A 6,000-nucleotide genomic window follows, 5' to 3' on the forward strand; every position below is an offset into this window, starting at 1 on the left:
CAAACTTTTTCATATGACTGTATTGATACTTAAATCAGCATTAGAGTGGAAATAAATATTGTAAACAATGATTCACCAAGTATAAAGTGTGGTCCAAGTGCACCAGCCCCAGACCCTCTGAAACAAGTATGGAAATAACAGATACATCAGCCACAAACAAAGGTAGTTAGGCACTTAAAAACCAAGAATGTCACTAAAAAAATTATTTAAAAAATGAAAACCTTTTTATGAACAACCTCAAATTATAGCCTATGATTAAAGCTTTTTGTGGTTGATGTACCAGGTGACCAGTGGGCTAGTAACTGGTGGCCCCTGGGAATGGGACCCTGCTAACCTAGTAGTATTGACCACTGATGGTGGCCTTGATTGGTGTTCATTTGAATCCAGGCCTCTGTGCAGGACACTGAGTTCCTCCTCCATGTAGCTCCTTCCCTTCTGTCTCAGCAGTGTTGCCTGAAACCATGAAAAACAGCTCCCGGTCATTATCCCTCCATTACGGATTCAGGCAGCGTTATCCTGCCATCAGCTGAACTCAGACTGCCACTAAAGAGCCCGGTGGTACCAACGATTAAGGTTTCTTATGGTTATGGGTGTTTCAAGTGCAAGCAGCTGTACACAAGCCTATGTTCCTGACCATTTTGCTTTTGTATCTATATTTATTGAACATGTCGTGTTTTCTGAAATATTACAAAGTGAAATAGAACAAACCAAAATTTTAGCTGTTTTGGCTCCAACTTCCGACCATAATTAATTTCTAGCCAGTGTTGGTTTTGGAGGTAGGGTATGTTACTGATATCCTGCCAAGGCGGTGAGTTTTAAAAGTAAATGTTCCCATTAGCCCTGCCATATATTTACCCTGTTAAACAGAAGTACAAAGCAGTACAAAGAAATGCTCCCTGCACAACTAACTTCAATGGCACGGCAGCCTCACGCCCAAGGAGTATTAATGTTGATGCGGAGCTTTAGTTGTCCTTGACTTCATTTTTTACTGTTCTGCTGCTTTCCCATATTAATGATCTGCTGTGTTTTGTTGCCAAAAGAGCACTGATTTCATGCCAGTTTATCTCATTCCAAGAGTATTTTCAGTTTTTATTGTTCTTTATGACTCTTGAGCAATGGACTTGCACATCTCTTTGGCACGGTCATGGATTGCAAATCAAAATAACAAGGACTTCTCTGCATTGTGTTACAGAGCAGCTGCCCTATGCAAGTCAGGGCTCACCTTGGCACAGGCCAGGAGCACCCCTGCTAATAGCAGGGCAAAGTGGAGAGAGAGGCTGATAATAGGAGGCATGGGGCAGACCCAGACTGGCAATCTGGATTCTGGCAACAGTCACTATTCATTTGGCTTGGGGGTCTCTGTACCTGAAATGCCAGGGTCTATTTTGAATCCCAATCCAGACCTGGCGTTGGGAGTAAGAGCTAGTAAAGCAGACACAAACATGAACAAAGTGTTGCTAAGAAATTGATAGGAGAAATACCAAATAGATAGTAGAAGGAGCACCTCACGCTTATAAAGAGACAAAGTATTATACAGGTAGTGTGCAGGATCTCAGCCCTCCTAGCCACTGGGACACCCTAAAGCTGGCCATACACGTGGCGATCTCACGATGTTTCGTACGACCGTCGGTCGCACGAAACATCGTCAGATCCGCCACACACCATTCAGGGCTGAATCGGCAGGTAAGGAGGTAGAAACAATAGGATTTCTACCTCCTTCTGCCGATTCAGCTCTGAAGGGAGAATTTTGGTCAGGCGCCTTCTATGGCGCCCGATCAAAATTTTCTAACCTGGCCGATCGGCGAGTCGACCGATATCAGCAGCTTCCTGCGATATCGGTCGGCTCGCTGACATGCCATACACGCACCGATTATCGTACGAAACGAGGTTTCGTACGATAATATCGGTGCGTGTATGGCCACCTTTATACATCATCCCTAAAGGAATATCGACTACTTTCTACCCTGCCTCTGCCCTCTGTTTATTATTTTTCTTTTGACATACATCCATTTTATATGTAGTACAGTTTTTTTTTTTTTTTATTCATTAGTCACAAATCTGATTTAGCAGAAGTGAGTGGTGCAAGTTGTGGATTGCTTGGTGGTTTCTTTCCACTAGTTTATATTTTAAATTGATAGAAGAGCGAGTAATAGCTGCTCAGTAAAGAAGAGAGGTATTGGAAGTATGAGTATGAAGAACAAACAAATGAAAATAACAATGTAAAACTGATGAGAGTGCTATTCTAAGCACTTTTGCCATTTACATTAATTTTTTCAAGACTCGAAGATATTAATGTGTACTGTTAATTTGAATAAATTATGTTACAACAGCGCCACCTGCTGTTCTGTTTCGATTGTGATCCAGTTGAGGAACGTGTCGGCTGAAAGAATGTAGGCTGCTCTGATGTTCTTCTGGTTAGGTTAAACATTAGAAACATCAGATAACTTTTCTCACATCTTTCCTAAACCAGGAGTACAGAGCAGCCCACTTTTTCTCCTGACAATTTCCTCAACTGGATCACGGTCTAAATGTTACAGAGAATGTCCATAGCATATTTATAATGAGTGCAGAGGACCTCCTTTATCTGTCCATCTCAAGGACTCCAGCCCTAGGCAAAAAAGTGTTAATCCTCACTCTACCCAACTAATACATGTATCATTGCTGGTGCTATTAGTAGGACTAGGCTCTGTTTGCTGCATTTGACTATTAAACCATTAAAAAGAAATATACCCCAACATATTTGATTATTAACTGCTCTTACTGGTGTTCCTGTTGTCACTAGGTCCTTGAATGGTGAGTGAATCCAGACAGGCAGGGTTTTGGCTACCAAGGGATACTTGTAGCTCTTATGTGTGGGTGTAGGTTACCATCACAGCCAGCAGCAGTGTCTTGCAATCTCTTGTCACATCTCAACATAGAAAGCAGAGCTGGGTTTGCACACAGAGGGGCATTTTGGGACTCGCAGTAGGGCACTGCTTCCAACTGTACCAAAAGAGCAGAGATTCATGGCGTGCTGAACTCTTGGCAGCCTCACACCACTTGTTTAACTTGCACCATTGCCACTAAAATAACGTGACTCACGAGAAACACCTTATGATGTGGGGCTGAGGGGATTTCATTGCTCCATGCACTGCTGCTTGTTAAAGAGTGCGCCTATTTAAAGGGGAATGTTGCAGGGTATGGAGAGCACCTGGTTTTCTGCTTGGGACTTTGTATTTAACCCTTTTGTGAGCACTGAAGCAAAAACCACAAAGTATTTTTATCTTGTTTTACTAGTTTTCTTTGTGTTACTGAGCTACATGTTAGGAGATAATGGAGTGTCATTAACCTTAGTGTAGACGCTTTCTCTGCAGCTGGGGGGTTAAGAGGTTGCCCTACTATCAAACACCATCACATCTCAGTAGGATTTGGCAAATAGAATGGCAGGTTTTTTTACTAGTTACACCCAAGCCCCAGGGCTCCCCAGAGAAAAAGCTAAAACAGGGTTCAGCCTGAAGTCCAATTAGCGTAAGATCTAGTGGGAATGCCTATTTGCCTTGGAGATACTTCTGAATGCTTAGTATGGAGGTCAGTTAGAATGGAATTTGGGGGTTGGCTCTTATATTCTCTTATATATTGATGGAACTAAGGCTGAATGACTGATGCACCAATGTATTCCTATAAATGTAATGTTATGAGCTAGTGGGTGAGCTCATCAAAGGTGCATGCCCCCCCCCCCCAGGATCAGGCAAGTGCCACATCATAACCCTAGATGCCAATGACCACGCCTCCAATGTCACCTGCCCCCATGAAGTCACCGCCCTGCTTCCCACTGGATTGTCTACATTCGGACGGTGGCAACCCTCAACCACCCAATGGCTAAAAGTCTATGGGGTCCCCCCTACCTTTTACCCTTTTGCTGGACTGCACAGCGGGTTTGCTGGCTGCTGTGTTGTCTGTGTAAATCAATTTAAATCAATATATATGTTGGTTATAATTACATTTCCTTTCTTTAGCCAAACTGTCTTTGGGTTTACTTCCCCTTTAAGTGCATTGCTATCTGGATCCTCTGCTTTTCCGTAGTCATGCACTTTTATTCAGTCTATACTATAGGATACAGAAGCCATAGTCGAAGAGGCAGGGCAGAAATGGAATCCAGGGAGAGTCACATTTCATTATTTAGCAGGAAGATTGTTCATCTTATCGACACTGATGGCGCAGCAAATCGCTATTCTTCTGCCGCCACCGTTTCCTCCTTGTCTTTCCTGGTTTAACTGGTTGTGCCGACTGTTAAACCTCCTCTCTCATAGAAATGGCAGTGTGCCTGAGTAGAACAGGGTTACGCCACATCCACCTTAGTGTAAATATTTTTATTCTCCACTCGCCTCTCCTTCCTCACTAGGATTCTGTAACCTTCATTCTAGTTAAGGTTTAACTACACAACCCATTAGGATCCCTTATTTTTCAAGACTTTATACAAACAATGTGGGTCAGACCTTTCTTATGAACACAGACTGGTCCAATGAATGGCTCCTGCTAACATTATCTGAATATTAGTCAGAGGCAGTTAAAGGGTCACAATTGGCCAAATAAACAATGTGTTTTACTTACCTTGTAACTTTTTTTTTCCCTTGCATGGGGGAATCAATTTCTTGCTACCCGCATGGCTATTTCTGTTTGTTTTCCCACAAGACAGAAGAGGGTCAGTTACCCTTTATCTGAGATATCTGTCGCTGATATAACTGACAGAGCTGTAATAAGAAAGCTTAGATGAGTGAAAACAAGCATTGGTAATGGCACGTACTGAGCTGTCTCAATGCCAGGTGTGCCATAGGCCTTGCATTTTATAAATATATGAAATCTGTCATTTCAGATAATTCTGTACTCGGTACCAATGATCCAAATTCTTCCATCAGTATCTGTCATTGTCAGAGATGCCACAGCATTCCAACCCTCTCTATCTGATGTCAGAAGGAAAATACCAGCAAGGCTCAGAGGGAGTAATGAATATATTCTTTATACTAGCGGTACAAGGCAGGGGGTAGAGACCTTCAGCGGGTCCGGTACCTGTGGAATACCCACAAAGCGATGGGTTTTGGGTAGAAAGTTCCCAATTCACCAACCATTTGGATGGCCCATGGGTAGCCTACCAGCGGTTTAGCTGTGGGTCTCAGCCTTCTCACCCACTCCTGAAGTTCAAGCAAGTTTCTTCCTTTACCTGGGTGCTCTGCCTCTGGAGTGACACCACTTCTGGTCTTGAGGGTCCCTGGGTGGTGTGGTAAGTAAACCCACTGTCGAGTAGCAGGTCTGGGTAGGGGGCATAGTCGGGTTGTGGGCCAGCAGGTCTGGGTTTGCCACAGGTCTGCCTGACTGGACCTGCACAAGACTCTATCAGGGGGTGCAGCTGTGCGGTCTGTGGTGCAAGTGGAGGAGGGTGGCAGGGCCAGCCTGGCTTAGGGACGCTGATAATCAAAATCCAGTCCTGGCCTTGTCTGAAATCAAACCAAGGAGCAGTGCTATAAGGCAGCAGGGCTTTATTTTTTGTTAAAAATAAAAATACATAACTATGAATGTAGGTTTGATAGCATAGAATATAGGGACGTGCTGGGAGGGTTCCTCATCTGCTTTCATATACCCTGAACTTGAACTTTTTGGCCATAATTCAAAAAAATGTTTGGCACAAAAACAATACTGCACATCACCAAAAGAACACCATACCCACAGTGAAGCATGGTGGTGGCAGCATCATGTTTGGGGCTGTTTTTCTTCAGCTGGAACTGGGGCCTTAGTTAAGATAGAGGGAATTATGAACAGTTCCAAATACCAGTCAATATTGGCACAAAACCTTCAGGCTTCTGCTAGAAAGCTGAACATGAGGAGGAACTTCATCTTTCAGCATGACAACGACCCAAAGCATACATCCAAATCAACAACGGAATGGCTTCACCGGAAGAAGATTTAAGTTTTGGAATGGCCCAGCCAGAGCCCAGACCGGAATCCGATTGAAAATCTGTGGGGTGA

The sequence above is a fragment of the Xenopus tropicalis genome, chromosome 7 (genome assembly GCF_000004195.4).
Source record: "Xenopus tropicalis strain Nigerian chromosome 7, UCB_Xtro_10.0, whole genome shotgun sequence".
Lineage (NCBI taxonomy): Eukaryota > Metazoa > Chordata > Amphibia > Anura > Pipidae > Xenopus > Xenopus tropicalis.